At 46.9% G+C, this 27,822-nt stretch overlaps 1 protein-coding gene across 4 annotated transcripts in view; it reads right to left on the bottom strand.

Annotated features, from left to right (window-relative positions):
- tenm2a (teneurin transmembrane protein 2a) overlaps positions 1-27,297 on the bottom strand; it is a 199,878-nt gene extending 172,581 nt beyond the window's left edge. For all 4 annotated transcript variants that reach the window (XM_068583910.1, XM_068583892.1, XM_068583902.1 and 1 more), the window contains exon 1: positions 26,866-27,297. The gene's annotated coding sequence lies outside the window, so the exon portion shown is untranslated. The remainder of the gene's footprint in view (positions 1-26,865) is intronic.
- Positions 27,298-27,822: the final 525 nt, after the last annotated feature.

Genomic DNA, 27,822 nt, shown 5'->3' on the forward strand with positions numbered 1-27,822 from the left:
TGTATGACTCCAGCTGCGTTGTTCTCGCTCTCGAGTCCAGCGTCATCACAACTACGACAGGTACAGTCTCGTGTCTCATCGTCACAACGAGCATCCTCATTGGTGACAAGCTCCAAGGCACTATTTTGCGGTGTTACAGGGAAAAGTGCGCGGTAGATATGGTTTTTTTGATCCATTTACCTGTTAGTTATGAAAAAAAAGAAGGGTCAGTTCTCGCTCTTATTTCAATGTGGAGCGTCTGAGCTTCATATCAAGCAAACATGGTTGGAAACGACTTGTAATCAAAGGGACCAGTTAGCTCCACATTACTAAACTGTTTGTTGACAATGAGGTGCTTTTTGGCAGCGCGTTTGCCGCGTCCTTTTTTTGACAAGCAGCACGGCTCGCCTGACCTTTTTTCTTTGAAATATGGCCACGCTCGTTTAAAGCTCAATTTTGTTTTATTGGCATAACTGGAGAGCGACCTTGGCTGCTAATTGCAGAATTAGGTATTAGAAGATATTAGAGTCGGCGTAACAAAAGTTCCTGCTCATTAGGATTAATTGATTGGTTTGATTAAACATAATAATGCATATCTTGAACCAGCTGCCCAGCTGCGTGTCTCATTTCATCCCTTGTTTGGTAGTAGAACCGACTCATTTTTGAAAATGTATTTTTGTCGTCATCATCCTTCCCAGTGAGATTAAATGATAATAACTTGCCATTGTTCTAGGTCACATAAAGCCATTGGAGCTATTCTTAACTACTACTTTTGTATTGCAGCAATAACGCGAGTCCCTATTAACAATTCAGCCCTGCACAGGCGGTTACTCAATTTGATGAACTCCAAAGTACCTGCACATATATCTATACACCTGCACAATATAGGACGGCTGAATTACAACCTGTATCTCTCCAACAAATGTAGAATTCCCATGGCAACTGGTGGTATGTACTCTTTTATTACTTTCTTTTCACAATTATGCTAATTAAGGAACAACTCATAAAGATCACACTAATAATTGCTCTTTTCTCTAAGTTCTCCTCTCCTCTCCCGCTGCGCTTTACTCGACTCATTTAATCGCGGCGGATCAGAGAGTAAGGCGCACAAAAACACATTTTTAACCCCGCTGCCACTGATGTGCCGTTCACGTTGAATGGTGCTAAAAGCTTATTTCATAGCAAATTAAATGTTAATTTTAACCTGCATAGCTAAGCGCCAATTTACTTCTTTTTTTTGGGGGGGCGCAAAGACAACTGCGCGTCTGAGTGTGTGTGTGGGTAAATGTGCCTGCGTGTGCCCGTTTGAGTGGCTGCAAGCGTACGTGCCGACATGCCCGTGTCCTAAATGTTCATGTGTGTTGCGGGGGATAATATTAAGCAAACACAACTCCCCGTGAACTCTTTGCAATTCTCACAGGGCAACTTTGGGGGCAACAGAAGCGCTGCCTCAGCACTCCACTTTGATCAGTGCGCGGCGTTTTATTGCCGCATCCCCCCCCCCCCCCAACCCCGCCCCTCCCTCCTCTTTCGTTCACGCGTTGCTGCAGATGTTGCCACGTTACGTCGGTTCTTAAGCTCCCCGTGCACCTCTACTTAGCTTTGGTCATGCAAATCTGCAGTCGCGGAGGTTGAAAAGAAATCACTGAACATTTAGTTGTCTTTTTTTTTTTTTCATCCGTCTCCGGGCCGAGCAAAGCCTCTCGTGGCAGTTACGCTTTCCTCTCTCTCCCGTATCTCTGTAAAAGAGGGATGGAGTGATGGTGGATGGGGAAAAAGAGAGAATTAAAGATCTCTGTGAAGGAACCGTGCTTCTTTCATTCATTATTTTAAATTTTTTTTCTTTTTTTATCTCTCTCCAGCCCCCCGAATGAGCTAAATAGCTCGACAACATTCGCAAATGACATCAAATTGGAATGGAAAGGGGCAGTTGACATTTGCGTAGATTTTTGTCAATAAGCGTCGTCACCCCCAGACGCCCCGTGTTTAACAGCGGCAGACCTTGATTTAATTACTGCTCGAGATGCGCATCTATCCACTGTCACTCACGCACCACCACACAAATGCCACAGAGGCATGGGGAAGCCTGATTGTGGAGGGAAGGTGGGCGGGGGTTGTGGAGATTGAAAATGCCACCTTCTTTGTCTCTTTCACAATTACTAAATACCAGGCCGATCTGCGGGGGGAAAAGAAAATAAAATTCACGAGGGGGACAAAAGAACCCTGTGTATAATTATGCAAAATCAACCAAGAATCTGATAATTAAACACGTCAGTAAATTATCCTTCATTTGCCCCTGCTGCTTTTCTGTTTTTTTTAATTTTTTTTATTGAATTGAAGTCGTATCTTTAGGGTGCGAATACTATCTTATTTCCTCTTGTTCATTTTCATATCTGCTCACATGTTGCTCCTCGGTTACAGCTCTTTATAATTTCTGTGTTTACCATTGAAGCCCTCGCTGAATCAGCTCTGCTCTCCTCTCTGTTTGCAACTCACGCATGCCTACAGGGACCCAAAGCATTCATTCCCCCACAGCTATTCTTAACATGCTCACTTGCTGGCTTTAGCGCGCACACACACACACACACACACACATACACAGAAAGAGAGAGAGAGAGAGAGAACTCAGGCCTTGCCAGGAGAAGGCGAGGCAAACTTACTTTCCCAGCAGCAGCGCAGCGACATCTCCCCAGGACAGGAAAAGTAAATGAACAAGAGTGATTTGTGTGTAAGCGTGCAACCGAACACACAGTGTGTTTTTGCGGTAAAGCTTTTCTGTCAGCTCTGAAGGCTCTGAGAGCGCCCGGCCCATACAAATAGGCTGCCCCGAGGCCTGCTTCCTCTAATACGGCACAACTATCAGCAACAGATGACAGAACTGGGGGCGATGGTGGGGGGGCGACGACAAAGCAAAAAGCTACATCACCCCTAACAGAGGGAGACAGAAGGCTGGCTGGGGGGGCGGGGGGGGGAGAGAGGAGAGAGAGGGAGGACCGGCAGACAGACATACAGGGAACAGGTCTGCGAGCGCGTTCGAATAAATGACGCAAGAAGCAAAACAGATTGGAGAATACTGAGAGTTTAAATGAAAAAGGGAAATTAAAATGTATATACACACGCGTGAAGAGAGCGAGTACGCGGCGCTGAGTGTTTACCGTGAGAGGTCACTTGAGCTGTAATGAGTCTCTGCATTACAGGTTGCTGAGACGAGCGGCGTGGGTGTATTTAATAATGATATGTTGTGAGAGGCAGGAAGCCGACGGGGAGACGGCGCGACGGAGACGGAGAGCGATGGAGGCAGAAGAGATCCGGACAAAGTGATTGACGGGGCGAGACGGAGCGATAGATGAGGGAGAAAGGACGAGATGGCGGGAGGGGGAGGGAGAGAGAGAGAGACAAGAGGGAGCCCGAGCTATGACAACCTTCACTCAACTCAGCATGGCGCCCAAATGTACAGCTGAGATGCCACCGACGGTGAGTGAGAGTGACTGAACATGTGGCCGGTTCGGTGGCATCCAACACTCCCACAACGGAAATTTCATCCTCTGTTTTGCCCCCAAAAGTTTGAGTTTATTCAGCCTTCAGCTCTCGTTTGACTCGCATGCGCTTCACCTACTTTTAGGCCGAATAATTTATCATTTCGGACCAACATTTATAGTACAAGTCTGTGGGACGCTTCAATAACAAGTGTAAATAAAATGGATGTATATATATATTTTTTTTCTTCTCTTTTTTTTCATATCAAAATATTTTTCAGATTTAATTGATAATAATTCAGGATAGGAATATATACGCATTATGCTTCTCAGTCTTTCTGTGTTGTATATTAGATTGTGGCTTTACTTATTGTAGTGATGCTAAATTGTAATGACTGAATAAAACACACTACTACACATACTACTACTACTACTACTACGACTACTACTAAAATAAAATGAGCAACGGCAGTTTAATTTTCACAGGAAACAAGAATATACACAACAAGCCTTGTGTGAGTCATACGCTCGTATCGACCACACATGAGTGTGTGTGCGTGTGTGTGTTTTCTGCTGCTTGTGACGGAGTTAAGAAGCACCCCACCTGCTTGAGCACCTTTTAATGATTATTGATGAAGTTGCTCAGTTAAAGAGAAAAACAATTAAGGCCCTGCCAGCGCAGAGTCACAGTGCTAATGAGCGGGAGAGCGCGCCCGGGCCCGCTCGCCGCACCGCTGACGAGCGCGTGAAACCCCCTAATGGAGGCGACGCTCGTTCGCGATCGCACCTGAGTCCTTGAGACTCGGCGTGGCTGTCACCGTCGATGTCTTAACGGCGGTGGGGTGAAGGGGGGGGAGGGGGGGGCTGCAGGCTCGTGGGTCCGCGGCAGTCGGCAGATGGGCCGAAGGGTTTCCGGAGCGTCGACACACGACGGGGCGGAGGGAACGAGAGGGGGGGAATGCTCGACTGTGCAGCTCACTGGGAAGGCCCCGGGGGCGGTGGCGTGCGCAGGCGGCGCCTCGCATCTGCTGTTTACACACAGGGAGCTGTGACCCTTCGCGTCCGCTCCCCCCCCGCCGAAGAAACCCCACGAAACAGTCGGCCTCTGCTCGAGTCGACTGCCTCGCCTCCCGAAGCATTTTGTGAGCTTCCTCTTCTCCGCGCTGTCATCTCCTCTCTGCTCTCTTGTCTCCACTCCGCCTCCTATCCTTTGCCGCCTTTTCTTCTGTCCTCTTTCCCTGACTCCCCTCTCCCCCCCCCACCCTTCCCTTGTTTATTCCACTATACGAGTTGATTCTAAGAATCCAACTACGGCTTTTTTCATTTGTAGCAGAACCACTGGCAGGCTGACCTTTTCCACCTCCAGCTGTTTCCTCCTCCCCCCATGGCCACACTCTCCTCATCCTCTCTCTCTATCTACATCCAGAAAATAAGGGCCAGAGAGTGTCATTGTATTGTACCATAGATGTGTGTGTGTGTGTGTGTGCGCGTTATCCCCCCCCCCCCCCAAAAAAGGAAAGAAAGAAAAAATGTGTGAGTAATACAGCTGGAGGGACAAGCGAGAGAGAACAAATAACATCGTCCTCCAAAGAGCTGCGTCGGAGAAACATTAGCTCTTCCTCTGTGTATGTGCGGGTAAGTGTGTGTGTCACGTAGGCAACGTCAGGCCTGACTGGAGGATTAACACACACACAGACACACGTACACACACACACACAGTCACAGCAGCACAGCTGGATTTGTGTGCATCATTCTGTCTTTCTTACTGTCCGCTCATTCCCTCGTTCTGAACCCCAATCTCATCTCGGAGAGGATTTACGAGGGGGCGCACCTCATCCCTCCAACGCAACACAATCTCAATTGGACTGAGAACAGCCTTATTCCAAACCAGACATCCATTAAACCGAGGTATTACTGTAATACAAATATCGGACAACTCTATCTTCCTCGCTCTCCTCCTCCCCCCACGCCGCCTCTCTCACTCGGGCTGAACAACAGCGGGAAGGATGTTATTAATATAGATCTGGCTATGGTGTACCGACATTTCATTTTTCTATGTATATCAGATTAAAACGCCTCGCTGCGAAGAACTTACATATTTAAATCGCGGAGCCTGCAAGTGGATGTAGGTTAGCACTCGGCTGATGACTCGGCGTGGGTCTCGTTTGGGTCGGCCATGTCGAATTATCAACTAAGTAAGTGTGTGATAGAGTCCACAGATATCTCCTCTGTGCTGATAGGGCCAGGAGACAGGGATTTTAACAATCTATTCTCCTCATCTGCCCCACCCTCCTACCAACCCACCCTCACTTCCAGTGTCTATCTTTCTCCCCTAAGACTCTCCGATCCAATTACCAGCCTGGCACCGCTCGGCTCAGCACTGACTCTGCCAAGCTAGGTGAGCTATGTCTCTTCTCCCTCACGTTCCCTTCATTCACTCTCTCTACCTTTATCTTAGTGTTGGCTCTTCGTTTACCCCCGCCACGTGACGCCGTCACGCTCTGTCAGCCTGCAGCTGGCTATTTTATATTTTATTTTTTGCATCCTTACATTGTGTGTGTGTGTGTGTGTATGTGTGTGTTTGTCAGCTGTATGCTGAGAGGGAATTTCAGGCTGATTAAAGAGATGATTTATAGGAGCATGATGTTGGAGGAATTCCCTGATCGCTCCTCAAAATCACGTCTTCTCAAATGAGCTCTCTCCACTCAACCACAGTCAACCGCAGAGGAATCGTGCCCCCAAGACACATGTATACATACCCACACACACACACACACACACACACGTACACTCTCACACACACATCAATCTAAGTACAACCATGCAGCTGAGAAGTAGATTTTTTCCTCCCAATCAATGCCCGTTATATTTCTGAGTGACTTCCAAACTAAAGGCTGGAGAGGCAATGTCTGATTACCTTGGCATTTCTTCACTGCTTCTACAGCCTTTAGTTCTATCCACTGCCTTATTAAAACCTGAAATGACACTAATCTCCAGATAATATCTCTCACAAATCAGACACCTAATATCTAACTAAGACTTTTGTTCTATTTCCATTATCTTAAACGCCCTGAAAACCTATTCCTTCAATAAGCTTCTTACAATCGGTAATGTGGTCGTACGCGAACGCAGCGTTGGTGATTTTGAGAATTTTGAGATTTTTTTGGGTGATTTTGCATGAGCTCTTCTTACTAGTCTGAAGTGCGCAAGGATCGTTAAAATGTTAGCTGTTGAACTATACATTAATAATACCCAATTATGTTTTTTGTATATGAACCTTTACGTTAATACATTCTTAGTAAGTCATTCATATTTAATGTTTTCAAAAAATATAGAAAGTTTTCAGGCTCCTTAAGTTTCATTACACTGACGAGAACACAAACACTTTGTTCCCCCCGGTGCAGCGAAAGCCTCTCCCGTGATTTCTGTGGAACAAATATTTGCGAAAACGCCTCACACACTTCAGAAGACACTGACTCGCTCACGCATATGAAAATCACTATCTGTAATCAAATTCAAACAAAAGAGTAGGCCTACCACCAAAGTTAATAAATTCAGGATCAGAGAAGCAAATACAACATGTTGAATCGAATCACTGTGATTCTCCAAGTCCCGAAAAACCAAGCCAATATGAATTATTGCACCAAAATGATGAAATTATAATACCTATGTATCTTTAAGTGGGCTGTCATTGATTATTTTCGGTGGTCATTTAACTTAAAAGAGACACCAGCCCGCTGTTTGTCTCACTTTCTGTAACCAGTGTAGCTTGAAAGCATTGGCAGGATTGGCCAGCTAGCTAACTAGCCGGCTGTCAGCCAGCTGGTTAGCTAGCTTGTTAATTCCACCAGACATTATTGCTCCACCGGTTACATAAAAATATGCAGCGCAAAGTTGACATTAGCAACATGCTTTCCTGCTCTGGAACAACAGTGTCTGAATAAATTACGTTTTATTTATTGACTCTGGCTCCGGCTAACTTTACCACGTCACGGCTGGTTTAGCCGCCGCTAAATCTCACTTCGGTGAGTTTGCAACTTGCCGGAAGACGGTTTCAGTCGGCAATGTCCATTCTACAATTTTTTATTTCTATCGTCTGTACAAACTGTACCACTTGAAGATGACAATAATGCTGGCTTTCAGTTGAGAATTACGTATACAGCTCCTCCATAGAGCCTGACCTTTGTTTATACATTGTTATAATGTGAACAGCATATACGTAGCTTTTCTTTTTTTTTAATAACCATGCTGTCTTGAGGTAAAAACAACTGCCTTAATTGGCATCGCAGAGAAAGCTGAAATGAATACTGCAATGCCATTTAACAAGGGAACCAGAGCAATAAGACAGAACGACAGAATCACTGGAAAAGGACGTAATAAAAGGAAAAAACATGAATATTATCCACAGCTACTTCCATCGACCCGTGACGTTCAGCATTCAACGAGCTATTTTGTGACTGAATGTGGAAGCTTGCCTTTTTTGTTTCATCCCCTTTTCTCGTGTATTCTCCGTCTACTTCTGCCCCAGTTAGGGATTTCCTATATTTCCCAGGAAGCCTTTTGACATACTTCAGAAAACGTGCCCATGGTGATTCCATTCGACTGGATTGTACGTGCAGCTAACGCTAACGTCAATAGCAGTATTGATGACATTAGCCTTATATGAGCAAAAAAAGCCAATTTCCAGAGAGAGAAAAAAACTTGACAGCCTTTATCCACATTGCACAATAGCGGCATCGCAATGTGGAGTACATATATTATTCTCAAAGCTACTGACATCAAAGTTTGATGAGGATAAAAGAAGATTTCTTTTGATTGCGTGGGTGTGATATTGATATTTTAATGTGTATTTTCTGATGAAATCTGGGAAAAAAAAGCCGATTGCAGCACTGAAAATGTATCTACGTGGAGTAACATTGTCCAAATTTGGAATCGAAGAGGGATACATACCACACACAGATCATTTATATTTGTTTAGATAATCCACCAGACCGAATTGCCACGTCTGTGGACTGCAGAAGGAAAAAGGTGGGCAGTGAGGAGACCCACCGATGTGCCTCGTAATCTCTCTTCTGTGTCCCCGTCATTCATCGCCACATATCTGTTCCATCTAATAACCATTGAGCAGAAGGGCGCCGCTATTTGCTGTCGTGCTAATTCTTCGATCGATAGCCAGTTAGCTTGTAGAACCACGATAAGCAAATTGTGTGCGATGGGAAATATACAGTAGTCAAGCTGTGTGTGTTTCTTAATTGTCCCAAGTTGCTTCAGGTAATTCAGTTCAATTGGGAGAGCGGTTTGATTCCTGACTCACTGGGCGGGTTTTCATTTTTTCTTCTTCTTCTTCGTCTTCTTTATCTCCAGGCTGTTCCTCTGGCCTGCAGAGAGCGAGAGAGCGGCCTTGAATAGTAATGAGTGTGTGCTGTAACGCTGCAACTTCAGTTCAGTTGAGAGACATCATTAACAAACTCTGATGATTTATTTATTTTTTGCCACATAACTCTTAGCACGAGGGGTTTTGTCTGATGTTAAAAAAAAAAGAAAAGAAAATGTTATCCTCTCTCAAGGTTACGCTTTCTCGCATTTCCCCTGATTCCACCGTTTCTTCTTCAAAGTAATTGTTTCACGCTACGGCTGCATTCAGGCTATGTGAGTTATTAGCCCAATCCTCCGGCAGGAGTGTAGGCTAAATGGAACGATGTCAAGAGGCTGGCTGCCCTGCTGTGTGTGGGTGTGTGCCTGTGTGTGTGTGTGTGTGTGTGTGTGTGGGAGGATAATTGGGAGTTAAGTAACAATGGCCAGAATTTTTGAGTGCGTGTGCTCATCTGCACACGCGTCGATCTGCAGTGTCTCAGCGACACGGTTCAACCAAAATGTCAAATTTGGATATGTTGCACGGCTGCTTGTGATAAGCGTGCCGTGTGGAGATAATTGCTGAACATATATATGCACGTGTGTGGGATGGTAGAAGTGTGTGTGTGTGTGTGTGTGTGTGTGTGTGTGTGTGTGTGTGTGTGTGTGTGCTAAAAGGAGAGAGGTCTGCATGTGACAGCGGGAATACCTGGAGGGCCAGAAAGCGAAAAAAAAAAGGAACGGATTTGCACACCGTTAGAGCGACATCCAAAACAAAGTGTAAATATAACACATCAACACTTCTACATACATTGGAAAAGCCTCATTGCCTCACCCAATCCCAAACACAGAGAGGGAGCTGTTTCTCACCAATTTGATGATGTGTTGTTGGAGCACCGTCTCCTGTTATTCTGCCATTAGAAGGAAAAACTGGAAAGGTGCGCTCAGTAGAGTGCAGATCTCAGCCGGGCGTGTCTGCAACGACCACCGCTGTATTGCGTTATTGAATGAATACGTCTGACAATTAGCGAATAATTAGTCGTTTGTTTATTTCAATGGATATTAGCTTTAGCGCTCTGTAACACACACTTCTCGTCGTGGAAAGTTAAGGGAGGAGAATCAAAGTCCACCGGACGGGAACGAGGATAGATCTTCTGAGTTCATTGCACTCTCCTTTATCGTCACAAACAAAACCCGCCGCCCTCCCCCGAGACCCCACATCGCAACGCGGCCGCAGACGGTTGGTTTTCGAGAGATTCGGATGCGCTTGTGCTTTTTGTCCGCTAAGCTAGCGCGCCGCGCCTCTGGCGTCAAGCAGAGGCGAGGAGCGGGCGGGCTGCAAGTTGTCTGGTAAGCTCCCTTCTTTCCTACCCCAAATCTCCAGATTGACGCTGACATCACTTGAAGCAATTTTATCAGATTTTGTTGTTTTTTTCCTCTCCAAATAATACCGTACCCCTCCTCCATCCCCCCGAGATCTGTAAACACACTTTGATGTGTAACAACGGTGCAATTCCCCTTTAAGGGAATCTTGTGCTCAAAAGAAATGATTGCCTAATTTAGAAAATATTGCGATTGACTGATATAAGAAATATAATACCGTGGTGCAATTTGTTGCTCAGCCCTACAACCAGGACAGCACCAGGTTGCTGTCATCTTGGAAGCCCTAATCCTCCCACATGTCCTCCTACCTGCTGCTGTTTCCCTTCAAGTCACAAAAAGAGACACACAGTTCCATTGATGCGCACCACGCTCCTCCTCTTCTCTTTCTGTCTCTCTGATTCTCTCTCTCACACACACACACACACACACACACACACACACACACACACACACACACAGACAGACGAGCTGCCCTATTAAAAGCTGCAGAAAAAAAAAAAAAGCAGGCCGTCTTTGTCCTATTACCGTGGAGTGGAGCTGATGTTAGTGAAGTTGGCAGCCACGGATGACTGGGAGCCACCAAGGCTTTGCTCAGCTGACATTATCCTGCCCCTCAAATGCTACCCGGCCCCACAGCAATGTGTGTGTATGTGTGTGTGTGTGTGTGTGTGTGTGCCGATTGTACCATTTGTCTTTGTCCAAATGTAACTCGGAGTGTCTATTTGTCACAAGGTGGACGGGAGAAGCAGAGAGAGAGAGAGAGAGAGAGAGAGAGACACACACACACACACACACAGCGACAAAGAAGGTGGTAATCTGAGTGGATCTGGAGCGCTGATCCTCTTTGGCTCTCGCCGTGTGTGTAGGAGGTCACGTCAAGCTCCAGCTCTGGGATAAGTTGGGCATAGCAGCAGCGGAGAAGCAATATTTGGACGGGGAGGGAAAAGTCACCAGGGACAGATTGAGAAGGATCAGCGTGATGGCCGCGTCAAAAAATACGCTGTTTTTTCTCTTTCTGTGTGTGTGTGTGCGTGTAACACTGAGGTGAGGACCACATCTGTCAGAGGGTCAGCGGCCATGGAAATTTTCTGCGACAGCTGTAATGCCGAAAGGTCCGAATTGAGCAAAGGCTGCGGAGGTGAGCCTCCGCCTGTGGTCCTGTGGAAGCCATGCAAAACAGTCCAGATGGGTCAGCGGCGCCGAGCCAAAGCCCTCCTTAACCTGCTGGATCAGGGAATCAGCCACACTTCACAGCCACTGCAGAGATCACACACAATCTCCCTTCACACACACACACACACACACACGAGCAGGCGAACCTCTTACCTCACACTCAGACCAGGTGCAGCCAATCTGATCGGTTTAAGCGGGTCCACGCCCACTGCCGAGATGTGAGGGAGCGAAACCCAGCAACCCGGGTTTGTTTACGGCAAAGTAGTCGCCGCCTCGCTTTATGGATTGAACGTCATAAACAAGATCAATTTGTTTCCTTGGGAATGAGCATTAATACAGTGCGTTTACTACTTTTTTTTTCTTTCTTTCTTTCTACAGACTTGTTTATTAGCATGTAGACTGGCGCATTAGAGCTGCCATTATAAGTCTTGGGTAAATTGCTCCTCTGAGGCTCGATCCGGCCCCATAACGAGCACCGCGATGCTGAAACGTTTATGCAACACCGCCCCAGCAGTACAGCTTTGAGCGCTGGTTATGGAGAACGCCGCGGTCCCTATAGAGGATCAACAGTGTTGTAATTGCGCGGCACGGAGTCTCCTTGTCTCGTCGTGCGTAGCCGACCTCGCCTCTCACCCGCCTCAAAAACAGCCGTTAGCTTGTTTGGGCTTTTTTTAGTTTCGACGCCAATTAATGCCGAATTAGCGGGACGATGGTCCTGAAAAACTTCCAGAATTATTCGAATTTCTTGGAAAGAGGTTTTGAAAATACCTCTCTCTCTCTCTCTCTCTGTCTCTCGCTCTCTCTCTCTCTCTTACGCCGTCTCTTAACGTGTGATTATGCACACCAGCCGCAGCGCTGGCTTGCGGCATCAAGAGACGAGCCAGACAGCGGGGGGGGACAGGGAAGAGGGGGATGTGTGCTCGCACGTTGTTAGCGATTACTTTTACTTTTTCATTCCTCCCAAAAAACGACCGTCGGGGGGCACGGAGAGAGCAAATAAGAGCATAAGTCGGGGGTTTAAGGCACATTGTTATCGCAGCCGCGCCGGGGCTGCGACAGTAAAATGGAGAATACAGGTTCGCTCTCAGAAGATCCCCCCCCCACCCGAATCGCCCACTGGGCTGGTGTTCCTCAAGTTGGGCTCATCCTCGGCGTGAGCTCCCTTTTGCCCACAGTGAGCGCCGGGCCCTGAAACGCCATCCCACAGCGGATTTCCGCCCTTATGTTGTGTCTTTAGCTTTAGCTGTAACACCAGCAGCGGCACATGCCTCTAAATCTTTGTTTTTCTTTCCTTCATGGAGCACTACTCCCAAACAAGCCGGTTTTCTAGTAAAACACAAGCGAGACAACGCCAGCGAACGCGAGAAAAGACTGAATCCCAATGCCAATCTTTTTCTTTTTTTGAGGGGAGGAGAAACATAAAATAACCAATCCATTATGTGAGCGCCACCCCCCCGCTGTGTTTCCCTGATTCCCTCGAGCTATTAGCAGCTTAGAACACAAATAGATCACACAAGATATTAAAAAGCAGCGGGAATCTAACAGTTTTAAAAGCTTCACCGTAATCCTCGCTGTGGAACAAAAACACACGCCTTCATACGCAGGCAAATTGTTTTCTCCCCCTTTTTTTTTTTTTTTTTTTGCTAAATCTTTCTTGTTTTTTGTTATTTTTGAGTATTAGCAGTTTATGGAGCATATTTTATTATGAGAAATGGACTTCACAGACACAACACGGGTCATAAGCCGGAGTTAAACTCATCGGCAACAACAAGGACGCTGACGTTAGCTCATTCTCTACTTTCAGAACGTTCTTATGTTTTTATTTAATCTCATTTTGTCACACAAACACACACACACACACACACACACATAAATATCAAAGCGACCTGTCAGACCGGTTTATAGGCAGATTGTACAGACTGTAAAGCCCTCTGGGTCAAATTTGTCATTTGTAATTTTGGGCTCGACAAAATAAACTTTTAATTTATTTCAATAACAATGAAAAAAAAAACACCCTAGGAGAGAAAAGTAGAGATCCAGAACTTCAGACACAGCTGTGAGCGCATCAGGAAGTAAAAACAGTTTGTCAGAGCTGATCAAGGAATCGAGTGGCGAGTGGCGAGTGGCGAGCGGGGTTGACGTTAACGGCCTTTGACACCCGACTGACAGCACCTGGGTGAGCCGGCGAGATCCTATCAGAATGAGTGTGCAACACAACGGCACATCGGCGCAAACCCGACCCAGATATTCAGTCGGGATCGATGTTCAACACCTGCGAGCTGCTTGTTCCGATCATGGAACGAAAAGACTGATCCGCCAAAGTGCTCGAGATCTTTTGACGGACTGCGAGGATCCGCTTTGTCCGATGCCCCTCCCCCCCCCTCACCCGTCTGTACCTCCGATTTAATCTCCCCATTTCCATTCTGCTTCAAACTCTCGCTGGATTTGGCTCCTTTTGAAAACCACCGGCAGACATAATAAACATGAAGGCACTTTTAAGTGATTATGTCGGCGCTCCTTCACAACACTAAATCCATGAAAATCCACACAACTAAATCCATGAAAATATCACAGGATTCGAGTGTTTGCCGTGAAGACGTGGAGCGGAGCAGTTCGAGGCAAAGTCCGGATTTTAATACCAACATTGCACTTGAGCCTCTTCACATATTTTCACGGCGAACTTTCACCAGATTACATGGAGCGGGTTTCAGTTTTTACGGAAATTACCAATTCAGAGTCTAATCCCAGAGCGGTGCTCTTCTGTTGCGGCACTATTCTGACGCAATCGAGCGTGATCGGCAGCGTGAAAAATAAAAAAAAAGGGTTTAGTTTTGGTCAGAAAGACACATGATAATCAAAGACAAAATTCCCAAAAATACTTGGGCACTTTTTTTTTTGTTGCCTAAATCCAGTAGTTGGAGTCCACTCCAGTAAACATGGGAGAGGTGACGGATGGCCGCACAAGTATCAAAGCTGTGGAATTTGATTTGAATAAACTTTAAATTGTGTTAACCGTGCGGTGTGACTTTGTGCATCAAAACGTGTTTGGATGTGTCAAAAAAAGAGAAACGACGCGGCCGGTTTGATGACATTAGAGGTGTCACATCACACGATGTTCGCTTCACTCCAGATTCCAAATGACTCGAGAAAAAAAAGACAAGCTATCAACTCCTGTCTCACAGCTTCCAGCAGGACTAATAATTGTTTATTAAGCACCTAATTTGGCTGCGACGTGGCCGACTCTCGAGTCAAACAACACAATCAATTGATACTGTAACAAGTTAACAAGATAATTGTTCCAGCTGCCGTGACAGATTGCCGAAGGAGTCGCTTTTTTGACCAAATGGAAAAAGCCCTCCGTTCAACAGCGTGCGTCTCGTTTCCACATCGTAGGATTCGACCTTTTTCTTTACGTCCTACTTTCACTCAAGATCCCCACACATCCCCCTTAAATACACATTAACTATTCAAATAAGTTCTGCTTTTATTTTGACAATAAAAAAGGATTAAGAGAAGCAAACCAAGTTGAATTTCCCTCTGTGGGTTAATAAAGTGCAAACCTAACCTTAACCAAACTTTGTTTTTTTTTTTTTTTAATAAATAAAAGATGCATCCGGGAGTTTTTTAAAGTTTTTTTTTTTATGAGTACAGATTGAAAAAGTCCCCCGAGGCAGATTTTGGTCCGTCTTTCAAATCAGAGGATCGGCGGTTCAAGGCCCGGCTACGCTAGTCCACGTCGTTGTGTCCTTGAGCAAGACACTTAACCCCTAATTGCGCCGCGTTGCTGTGTCGACGGTGCATAGAGACACAATGTGAGTCGCTCTGGATAAAAGCGTCAGCTGAATGAAACGTAAAACACACACGCGCAGCTAAGACCCTCTGAGACGGGCCGCTTGTAGCCGCGACATAGATGTACGGTGACAGGTTACAGCCAACACGGGTTGGCGAGTTCAGTGTGTTTCCATTCACGGCGACACCTCCTCTCTTCTCTTCTTCTACCACTACGAGAAAATATGTTTTTACTGGGGGGTTTTCAGGGCTGTTTTAATAGGGAAGCTCTCGCGTGGCCTTCACAATGAGCCACGGCAGCTCGAGGGAACGGGCAGGCGGCGTACCGAACCGCAAAACACCGCCCTTAACCCCTTGAATCGCATGCGTCCGCTTCCGTGAATGGATAAATAAAAGCCGCGCGTCTGACTTTTGCTGTTTCAAGCCACAGTGGGACATGCGACCTCGAGCACCAATTTAAAAACGAGTATAGCGGTTAATCAGTGCGTTTCAGTCCAATTGGTGTCCCGAAGGATCCTTGATCAGTTTAGTCACCTTCAACACACATTAATTAAATCAGCGCGGCGTCTCACGTATGGCTGTGAAGAGGGGAAAAAAAAAAAAAAAAAAGAAAAACGCAAATGAACCTCTAATCAAGCAGAGGTAAGTCTCTCATTTGTGCACATCAAACACAACACGCTTCAAGGGGAACAATTCAAACTTGAGAGACCCAGATAAGTTCACAGTATGAAGTACGAATGCTTCATCCTCAGTCCTTATCAGACCTCTCTCCTCAATTACAGACGCATTCTTAGATCAATGTGGACTGACGGCTGTGAAAAGGAGACAGTGGAGTGGACGAGAAGACGTCTGGTGTCTAGACCACTCATGCACACACACACACACACTCTCTCACACACACACACACACACGCTTGCGCAGTGATGTGACATGCCCTTATTAACCACGACGTCACATCACACCGGGCGCCCGTCAGACTTAGGACCCGACACACAAACAAGAAAAGGAAATCTTAAGGCGAGGCGACACCCGCTCGCAATTAAAAGCCGATGAATTAACCTTAAGCACGGATGATCTGTCCAGACGTTACAAATAGAACCACTCCGACACACACACACACACACACACATGCCGCACTCGCATGCGAAAAGACACATTCCCACTCCCACACACACACACACACACAACATCCGCTGGCGTTATTACTGTTCGACTATCTCTTTGTAAACGTCAAATATGAATGTGTGGACAAGTCATTCTCTGTGTGTGTGTGTGTGTGTGTCCGCACTTGTGTGTGTGATGAGATTAGAATCATCCAGGACATTCATCTATTCTGTAGCTGGTGAGGAGATTGAGTGGGGTTGGGCGATACGATAGCACTTTCACAAAGGATTACATTACTCCCTCTCCCATTCTCTGGGCCGTACAGTACTCTTTACCCCCATGCTCACATTTGATAATGGACACAGCCTGTGTTATGAATTGAGCTGGTAATACGCTGGAAAAAGGATTAAGCCCCCAGAAAGAAACGGAGCGACGCGCACTCGAGCATTTGTAGGTGCGTTTGAATTGTGGGACCTTCTTTTTTCGGAGCCGTGTTCGTCCACCGGCTATGTGACAGGAGGGGTGTCCCAGGCCACGTGTGCAGTTTACCATCTAATCCAGCGGTTTTGCCGTGGGAAAATGTCCAATTTCACTCGATAATAATTTTCAACAGATACATTTCCATTGTTGAATTGTCTGAGCCTGCGAAATAGTGGCTGGCCAGGTAATTAAATACTCTTCCATGCCAGTCGGTAGCGCAATAATTACCTACCATAAATGCTGTATTATGCAACAATGTGACATTTTGTAACTTTTTGGGGTTGTTGGTTGGTGTGCCGCGGGATTGATTTGTTGTAAAAAAAAAAAAAGGTTGAAAACCACTGATCTAATCCATCTAACCGGACCAGTCATCTCATGTTGGGGCGGGGCAAAGGCAAGAGTGTGCACGTATCCGAGGCATAGAGTGTTCGGTACAATCGGTGCCATTACAGGGAGAGATGATTAAATGTATGTTTTAATGCCTGGTGCCTGTAGACATAATGATAAGGTTAGCCATTAGTTAATGAAATAGGTTGCAATGCTGCCTATTTAATTGCAGTTAGCAGAAGTAGGGATAGATGTATGGAAGGGAAGGCGGGTTCCTCAGCAACTGCGCGATTTTTATGTGAGGCTTTTAGTGCATTAAATGACAGCATGTGATTTAGCATCATCGCTCGGTAGCGAATCCTTTTTGTAATTGTTTACAGTTCCAACCCGTAAGATCTTTCACAGAATTTTAACGCTATTCATTGTTTTCACGAGTCCTTCAAATGTCGTTACGCGTCGATAGGTGACGATCATTTTCCCATGACCGATCAATACAGAGTTTCTTATTGATAACCTACAGTCGCGCTCGGCTTAAAACGTTGTTGAGCTTCTCAACATGTCTGGGTCCGCCCGGGGGGATTACACCGAGACGACTGCTGGGTGTGAGAGGATCATCTGAGCCTCGGGGGTCAATACTTCTTCAGATTGCAGAATTACAAAAGAAATGTGCAAATCTAATTCTGTACAGCCCCAAAGAAATACACACAGAATTGTCTCTGTGTGTATTTTCAATGCAATACATTTCATGACAGCAGTCGATCAACGTGGACACAAACATTCCACATTCTAGAGATGTAGGCGCTCAGCGATATAATTAAATGTACTCTTTGAAATTATTTATACTTGGGTTTAATACCATGTTGTCAAGCTTGTCACGTTGTCACATTGTATGGCTGGTACTGGAAGAAAAACGGACGTACGAGCGCGACCGCAGTGTGTTTCTAATAAAAGAAAAACTCAATCAATGCAAATTCCATGCCTCGATAAAAACAATAAAGACGAAGAAAGAAAAAAAACACGCTCATGCAGAGAAGGTCATCGTGTTCACAGGCTGAGGCCGGACACCAGAGAGGGGAGAGAGAGAGAGAAAGAGAGAAAGAGAGAGAGAGAGAGAGAGAGAGAGAGAGAGAGAGGGCTCAATAAACAGACAGGGAGGCCTTAATGACAAAAGCGTAGGAATCTCCGCCACAGTTGACTGTAAATGCTCTCCATTACAATAAATGACTTCATTACATTAAAGATGCGTTCAACCACCCCCTGTGTTTCAATGAGTGTAACTGTGCGACAATTCTTTGAAGTGTGCTCAAGTAGCGGCGCTTCAGATGCAGCCTGTGGTATTTACACCTATCCTCTCGACGTGCGCACGCTCGCGGACGCGAAAAAAAAACAAAAACAAAAAAATCCCTGGCGTTGGCGCAGACGCTCACAGTTCTTTCACGCTGCTGCCACCGGCCCCTCGCCTTTCTCTGCGCTTATTAAGACATCGAGGCTTTTAGCACCTGGCAGCACTAATCCTATAGCCTTATGCTCACTAGTGCTGGAGCCAAGCGGACTTAAGCGGGCTCTCTCTCTCTCTCTCTCTCTCTCTCTCTCTCTCTCTCTCCCTCTCTTTCTGTGTGCGCGAGTGTGAGCATCAGTGACTAGTTTGTGATGAATGGACGGGGGGAGCGGGGCCTGAATGCAAGACGCCAGCACCGCCGAGGTCAGTGAAGGAGGGAGAGCGGGGTACAAAAAAGGGAGAGAAAGAGAGGATGGATAAGGGAGAGACGAAGAAAGAAAAAAAAAGGGCCGGGTGTATGCGTGGGGTTGTGCGGGTGTGTGTTGCACACGAAAGCGCCGCATGCACTCTGCTCCCGCGTTTATGTCCCGCTTGCCAGGCATGTTTGTGTGGGCACTGGCGTGCGCGTGTGTGTTGGTGTGTTGTGCGTGCGCGCGCGAGCGCGTGCACGCGTGTGCAAGGCCGAGGTAGGTTAAACTTGTACTCGTGAAGTGTTCCCAGAAGAGATTAATCATCCCGTGCTGGAATGCAGCATGGCGGTCATAAATCATCACCTGACCCCTCTCTCTCTCTCTCTTTCTCTCTCTCTCTTACTCTCTCTCTCTCTCTCTCTCTCTCTCTGCCACTCGTGGCGGTGGAGTCAGGGTAAAAGGAGTGTCATTGCATATCTGCAGTAAACAAACAGCCAACAGCCTTGACAGAAGCGTTAAAAGGTAGAAAAAGACAGAGCTACCGCTCAAAATACCGGCGTCCACTCGTACAATCAATGGAGATCTACGGAGGCCTGTTAATGACAGAACCGTGGACAGAATAAAAGACAAAACTAATATCTCCATCAAGATTTGGGAGGAAACTCAGGGACCAAAAGCTGTCGGTGTATCGTGGACGTTTTGAGCCACACAATAAATCCGTCACTAGAGTTTAGATATTGTAAAAATCCAGTCCAATTGATACGGGAGGATTTAGCAAAGTCCTGCAAAGTCACTTTACTAAGTAACCACATTTTAAAAGCTTCAATGAGAGTCTGTTTCTCATCATTTATAGAATTTCAGCACATGGCAACTATAAAATGGTAAAAAAAAAAAATACAAAAACATCGTGGCAACAGATGATGTACAGCAATTGGTTGTTTTTGGGTGAGCAGGACTGAAATCACCTGTCGATAATGTACATTATCCTCCTTATTTGAAACCACAATTTATAGTAATTTAACAGCTGCGCTGTTTGTTCCGCTTAAAACACTGCATTGATTTCCACCACAACTGCATTTTTACAAGCTTTTGTACTGAAACTGGTCATTTGTATAAGTTTGTACCAGCGCTCTGTTCTTCAAACCGAACGAAAACGACAGACTTTAAAGCATTAATCGACCAATGAGGCTCGAGTGCCCTCTCCGTATTACCACACACACACACCTTTACATTCAAACCTGTAACAAATGGACAATAGGGACAGTTTTCTTCTTAATTCCCCTCAATAGAGATAATCTATTCCTGTCCTCCACTTTCGGAGCGGTGAAAGTGCTTTCGGACAAACTGTGGTTTCCAGCTGCGAGTCCGATGCGCAGGTGGGAGCCAAGAGAAGCTGCTGAACTCATTTCTGAGTTCGCACTCTGATTTCAGTGGGAGGCTCGCCGGAAGTCAGCGCTACACTGTGCCATTTGCAGCTCAGGTAGAAGAAGAAAAAAAAGAGCTTTTCTTGGTTATGTTCAAGTACAGGAAATTGATTTTTGTAATATTAAAAATTCAACAGCCGAGGTTTCATTACTTTTCGGAGCCTATTCCCTTTCCCTCGTGGAGTGGGAAAATATCACAGTTTATTAAATTACTTCTCTGAAAAGTCTCCGGGGAAGCCATCTTAACTCACGTCCTCCTTCACAAGGCCATTTTAGACTGTAACTAGGCATGTCTGCTTACCAAGAGAGACAGAACGAGAGAGAGAAGGAGTTAGGCAATAGAGAGGCGAAGGTATACCAAAACGACTGCCGCAGAGAGGCACGGAGTTAAATGATGAATCAAGGGTCAAGGAGTTAAGAGTACAGTAAATGGAGAAACCACAGCTAAAAAAGTTTGTTTGTGTGTACTTGGCGGTGCCCTTTAGCCGGCATGTCCTTGACTAGTTCCAGCAGACCCTCCATGCAACCTCAGCCGAAGTTTATCCAGAAGTTGCAAAAGGCCAAGGGTGTCAAACGAGGTCACCGCCGCAGACGATCCTCAAGCAACGTTGTTGACTTGCCCGACTCCAACGTCCTGTCTGGAGGAGCGGAAGCGATGACTCGGCAGTGTCTTTGAGCGTGACTCAACCTGGCAACCCCCTTTCCTCTCGCGGGCAGAGCCAGAGGACAAGCGTACCACCGTATTTCTTTGTTGACGGGGAGACGAAGCAGGACAGTTTGTTTGTAATTGGTATTGGAGACGACTCGCCTCTCTCTCTCTCTCTCTCTCTCTCTCTCTCTCTCTCTCTCTCTCTCTCTCTCTCTCTCCGCACGGATGGGAATTAGTTTCAAAAGAAAACTCTGCACTGCGGGGCCAACAGGCAAAGGCAGCGGTAGCTCCGCAACGGCAAATGTTATTTTTATTTATTTATTATTGTCTCCATTAATTATTTAGTCAAAAGAAAATGGGCAGAAAATTGCGAAGAAGTCCGAGACGACGTCTTCAGATTGCTTGTTTGATCCATCACAAGCTATTCAGCTGACTATCGTATACGAGGAAGAAAAAGCAGAAAATCCGCTCAGACGAAAAGTTGGAAAAACAACCGATTCATTTTCGTGGCATCAACTGACCCTTTTCGAGCTCACTGTCTCTCCTGTTTCCTGGAAGTGTCACCTTAAGCCACTGAAAATCATCCGCCGATGACCTCACACAGCATGTGTGGTCGAAGCTAAAAGACTTGTCGCCAGTCTCCACGAGTGCATGAGCAAGTAGGCCACGTGAGTTCAACACTTTATTTCTCGTTCGACTTCAATGTAACCGGGGGGACGCGCTGCAGAGCGCCACGGGCGTCCGAGGCGGGTGAGTTAAAACCAGTGGGTCAGCTGTCAGACAGATGTAGTAAATATCATGCCGCTCTGCCATCACTCCCAACACAGAAAAACCCCACAGGATCCATGAGCATGGTAATCCAAGATGAAGGCTGCTCTCTGCAAGCGCCCCTTTGTCTAAAGCGCAGCGAATGCCGGGTGTCGCGCTCACACACACACACACACACACACACACACGCACACACACACAGACGCCGCACCACATTGGGCACTGCGGTCTGAGCCACAGCCCCTTGAAAAGAGGACTATCGGGCCGCTGAGGTCACTCAGAGACTGCGGCAAAATTGTGGGAATCCAAAAACCGCAAAGCAGCAGTAACACGCGTGCAAACATGACAGCTGGGGCCGATGCAGGAGTGCACGGTACCGTCTGCTAAACGCCGGCTCCAAAAATATCAGACCGTTATGTTGCAGATTCCAGATTGTTTTCATATTGAGTCTCGCTGGCTAATTCCACGACTAATATGTGTCTTGGCGGCGATTTCGAGAATGGTTGTTCCAATAAAGAGACACCTAGGGCTCTATTTTGGCGGCAGTGCATTACACGCTATGATCCACTGTGTTTACCTTGATTAAATCACGCGCAACCAGCAGGCTGCCATAAAGTATCCAGACGCAATCCGCTGCACTCTCTCTCTCCTCTAATCCCCAAAACACAGGATTGCAGGGAGGCGGCCATTTTTAATATCTCAATGCGTTATCATGGTAGTAAGTTGTGATACTACAGATTCATGACTGATAGTGTTGGTTACATCTAATGGGGCAAGTCCATTGATGCAATGATAAAAGTAAATATATATATATATATATATATATATATATATATATATATATATATATATATATATATATATATATATATATATATATATATATATATATATATATATATATATATATATATATATATATATTTGTATGCAGTTATGGGAGCGGTGGAAGTGATGTGTTGCATTTACTTCAACCCCAAACATCTTTTAGTTTCACTTTCATGATAATCCAAATTGCAATTCTTCAGAAAACTAAAGGAGACCATCAATCTTTTTCTTTTCTTTTTACACTGTGTACACTTTGTGGTTTCCTCCCATCTACCCACCAATTAATCAATCACTGCGATTAATGTAATTTGCTCCTTCATCAGCAAGTCTTTGTAATCTTAGCCTCTGCGAGAGAAAAAAAAAAAAGTATAAAACCCACAGCGTGCCATCCAATATCGTCTGGGCGAGCTCCCCGAAGGAGCACAATTAACGTTGAAACGTTGAAATATGAAGCTGAGAGGACAATGAAGCGTGAATGAATCAAATTGAGGACCAAAGGCAGCCCGAGCAGGGAAATGTGGAGGGGCGGCGGTGGTGAGCAGTGCACGACTGGTTAGCAGCAATGAGGACGGGGGAAGTGAGACGGCCTCAGTGACGCCCTTGTATTTCGCGCCAACCGAGATCTGCCTTTTGGGGCGAGGAGGAGGGACGGGGGGGGGGGGACGGGGGTTTAGACCAGGGCAGCATAATACGAATGAAACCATTCCCGCAGCAGTTTTGTCCTCTCCATCTGGATTTATGACGCTGTGTTGATTGCATTTCTGACTCCAAAAAAAAAGCAGAAAAAAAAAAGCCATGAGCTTGTGAAATAGCTGAGAGGGGTATAGCGGGACGGACAGAGCAGCCCATAATAGAGCTACGCTGGTATTTTCTATTTACCGGCGCACGCTGACAATTACAGCAGCAGTATAAACAATGTCACCCCCTTCGCCGTATTCTGTCACAAAGACCATCATTTTTTTTGCCCACCTCTCCTCTCTCTAAAAGGTCAGCGTTCTTAGTTAATCAGCAGCGACAAGAGGTTGTTTCTGCTTCCATTACCAGCTATCCTGTTCTGTTCCCTCGGATGAGATGTTAAGATCTAATGTACCGTGCGACAGCAACGTTTGCACACCAAAAAAAAAGATTGTATTTCATCTGATAATATAAGAATGCCCCCAACTCTATTTAGCACTGAATCGTTCAAGACCTGCTCGTGGAAATGGCTCGAAAAACAACGCACACAAAAAGCCAAAACCAAAATAAACAATGGAGGTTTTTAAGCTGCATGTGTGTACATCTGCAGGGGACGATATGCGCGCTGTATCCGCTCCAGCGTATGCGTGGGGGAAATAAAGATCTAAACATAACCCCCGCGACTAAATCGGTAGGGATTTAAAGTGTTTTAAAGCTTGCTAACGTTGCTGTGGTTGCGCTGTGGGCGCTTAACGTTTCACACCTCGTTGAATTGTCCAGGTAAAGAACTAAAGAAAAAAAAAATAGCTGTCAACGCCGCGCAGCACAAGAGTCGTTTCCAAAACCGGAGACCAGTCAACACATGGAATAGCACAAAGCCTGCGAATAGCACTTTACAGCCTCTCGGGTAATTATACCTAAGAGACATAGGGTATAAGCAGCTTTTTTTGTTGCGACATCAGTTAACATGCTGCAACGCAGTCGCCATTGACAGGATTTAAAACAATCGACACAATGGGGCCCATTTTGCGCTTTGAAAAGGGACTTTTGGCTCTGAATCGCCGGCAGAATTGCAGTGGCCGAGTTGCAAACATTCAGCCCACTGTGCTGGTTCATTATCTAACACTGAGTGGGTTCTGAATTGGTTGGGAAGGACAAAATGTGATAACTGGCCGCTCAGCACCAATACGGGTCGGCGCCTGTAGTGTGAAAATGGCATTAGTAAAATTGGACCCTTGAGGTCTTCTTATGCCAGTTTCCATGTGTGAATGTGGACACCGCTATCTGTACAACGCAGGACCAAACACAGCGGGAGGGGGAGGGGTGAGTCACACTGGACATCACTGACCTCTGGTCAGCCCCGGCGGCGTGTGTTTGTGTGTTCGCGCGTGCGCATGCATTAGGGTTATTGTGTGAAGCCTTCAGTCTTTAATCCCCTAATCTGCTGAACCCTGGAAATCACTGCAGTCATCTGTCAGCTGGGTCAGAGCGGGCTACAACGCCAGGGTGCGCACGCACACACAGACACACAAACACACACACACACACACTCAATGATGGTCCTTTATTCAAAAGGGCCAGCCTCATTTCAGTCTAATGAAGATTGATGCTGCTCTCTCTAGGCCTCACAGGTGTCGCAGTGAAATGTATAAATACGTAACCCACATACAGGGAGAGAGGGGGCGGGCGGAGGTGATGGATCAACAGGAAGGGGACTCTCTCTCTCTCTTCACATTCACGTCTGACTTCACAAAATCTCCAGCTAAAGTTGTCTAAAAGTCAATCGACACTGTATCTCCGTGGTACCGGCACACAGTTAATCTCGTTGGATGCTCATGAAGGTCCAACAAGGACACGGACTCAGGGAACCCGTGGTGCTCAGACCCTTGTGTCAAGTCTAAACCTCTCAGGCCTGTGTGTGCGTGTGTGTGTGGGCGCATGTGTGTCTGTGCCAAATGGGACACCCTGAGGGCTTGTCTGGAGATTGCGGTTGACACGGCCTGCTGCTGTCCAGTGTGAGCTCCTATTAGCACTTAAGGCCGCGCGGCTCGCCACACACAAACACTCTGGTCCGAATGATTAATCTTGGCAGGTTTAAGGGCCGACGGCGGATTGTGCGTACTTCTAAGCATGCATTGCTGCATGTTCCCGTGTCGATGGACTTAAATGTGTGTCGGCGGCGGCGGCGGCGGCGTTCGAGGGCTTTGGCTTTCTTATTTTGCGTGGCCCCCTTGTCAAGAAGCTCAAGATGGAGGGATGGGAAGTGGGAGAGGGATCAAAAGAGCGTGCGAGATCACACAGACGCAGACAGCCTTGAAGAGAGCTGAGAGGTGGAGGAGAAGATGCAAGGGCCACCAAGAGAAAACGGCAGCAGTTGAGAGTGAAGTGCGAATCTTAGCGGGTCGTCTCACCCTTGCTAGCCGCGTGGCATCTGTGTGCGTTTTCATCCGTGTCATAAGGTGTCCGACAACTGCCAGTCTCTGGGATCTACAGCTGGTGTGTGGGCCTTGTCCCTTGACACCCGTACACTCGATACACAATCGAGTGACTGAAAAGTGTTTTTTTTTTAATGCAGCCTTAAACTTATTGTAAGCATATGGCGTCTGATCATTAACTAAGAGTCACACTGGGGTCCAATGAACACTCGCCCTTGGGTGAACTGCTTCCTGCTGTGTGTATGGTCCTCACTGCAGCTGGAGGGGAGCCAGCTGGGCTGTGGCGTTCAGCCTCTCTGAGCCCCACCACACACACACACACACACACAAAAAGTGAAAAATGTATAAAAACACAGAGCATGAAAGCAGAGGAGTGCCATTTACATTAAACACACATACACATACACTGCCTGTGCGCTTGGTTTAGTCCTCTGCAAAGCACAATGCCAGGCATTATTTCAAACCCAATACATAGCAGAGTGTGAGCAAGTTGAGGTGAAATATTCATGAGTACAAAGACTGTAGAGGGGGGAAAAAAGGTGCAGTGTAGCAATTGGTGTTTTTAAAATGTGGCAATGTGGAGAGTTCATGATAGGTGCGGACGCACCGCGGCGACGCAGAGCGACAGAGACAAGCGGCAACGATAGGTCGAGCAGACAATTAAAGCGCGGCAATAACTCCATCTTTGTCATGAGGATATTGATGTATTTTTTTGGGCGAAGGGCGAACTCACTTTCTCACGCATGTACGGAGAGCGATGAGGTGATGTGGATGCTGCGTCGGGAGCTAAAGGTTAGCCGAGTGTCTCCTCCCTCATGGCGACGGCTCCTACTAACTGGCATGCCACCCTTGACCCTTTAAAAAAAAAAAAGAAAAAAAAAGAAAAAAGTACAGAGTCACGCCAGGCACGCGTGTCATTTTTACACACGGAGCCGGTCACGAGGACACTCGCGTCTCCCCGTGCAGATGTGCGCGAACAGCTCTCCAGCAACAGCAGACACTCCACAGCGACACACGCGGAAGGTCATCCCCTTGCCCGGGAAAACTGTCCACCATGGCAGCTGGACGGCGCGCCACATCAAAAGGCACCGCGGTCACGCGACAAGGAGACCCCGTGTGACCAAACGCCAGTTAAGTGCGGGGCTCGCGCGACGACCAGAAACGCTGTCTTCCGATGAGAAGACACCTCAATGTCACCGCTCCGCTTCCCCCCTCCCTCCCCGTCCCGTGTCTGTCACTGATTGCGCACATGTTTGCGTTTGAAGAGGCTGTGTAAACAACACGAGCGCACAAAGCATCGTCTTGCACAGGAATATATTTGAAATATCACATACCTGTTTTACGTTTGTTGTGGTTGTTGCTGCTCCAGCTACGTGCGGCACTCACTGCATAATCCTGCTCCTTCACAACTTGAACTTTTCCCTCGCTCCGGTTGGAAAACAGACCGCAGCTACTTGACACTTGTTTATCGCATACTTTTTTTCTTTGCCCCGTGTGTCCTGTCAAGCCGCTACTGCACACGGCGGGAGAAGAGAGCACCGGGGGCGAGCTGATGGGGAGGACCGGCTGCGAGCCGCCGCTGCAACATCTCTACCAAAGCGAGGGAATCAAACGCAGCAATCCAATTCCGCGGTGACGCTCGGTCGTGTTGGGGAGCAATGCTGACGGGAAAAGGTGGAACACCCCCCCCACGCACACAAACCTTACCTCACCTCACCGCCCGAGAACCAAACGGAGGCAGCTGCGCTGCGAACGGCGCGTCCCTTTTTTTCCCCTCCCGTTTTGATCCTCCTCACACCCGAGACGCGGCGGGCATGCTCTGTGCGTGAGCGACGGCCGGTCGGTTAAAGGCTGCGCGCAGCAGCATCCAGGGAGCGACCATCCGCGCACAGTACAGAGGAATGACCGAGGCTCGCGGAGCGCGCGTTCACGGCCAAAGCCCAAAGTCAATGGTCATTAGCGGTGCGTGTGGAGAGTAATCCACTGTGGACCTACTGCAGCTGCATCCCGGCAGGATGGCACCCTAGGGGAGGGGGGCGACGGTGGTGGAGGGGGGGGGGGGGCAATTGAACAAAATTGTAAACAAATGCAATGCACCATCATTATTTAAAGATGACAACACAAACGTATGGCCACACTGTCTGACCATGCTGTGAACATCCTTCTATGATCTATACATATACTGTATTTACACACTAAAAGGCCAGTGCCGTAACGCCAACACAAAGCCATATATTTACAGCCTAACAGGCAAAGTTGCCTCTCAACTGCATGTTCCCCGAGCTTGAACG

Source organism: Clinocottus analis, unplaced genomic scaffold (assembly GCF_023055335.1).
Source record: "Clinocottus analis isolate CAN_PGR_092001 unplaced genomic scaffold, fCliAna1.0.p SCAF_10, whole genome shotgun sequence".
In the NCBI taxonomy this organism is placed as follows: Eukaryota; Metazoa; Chordata; class Actinopteri; order Perciformes; family Cottidae; genus Clinocottus; species Clinocottus analis.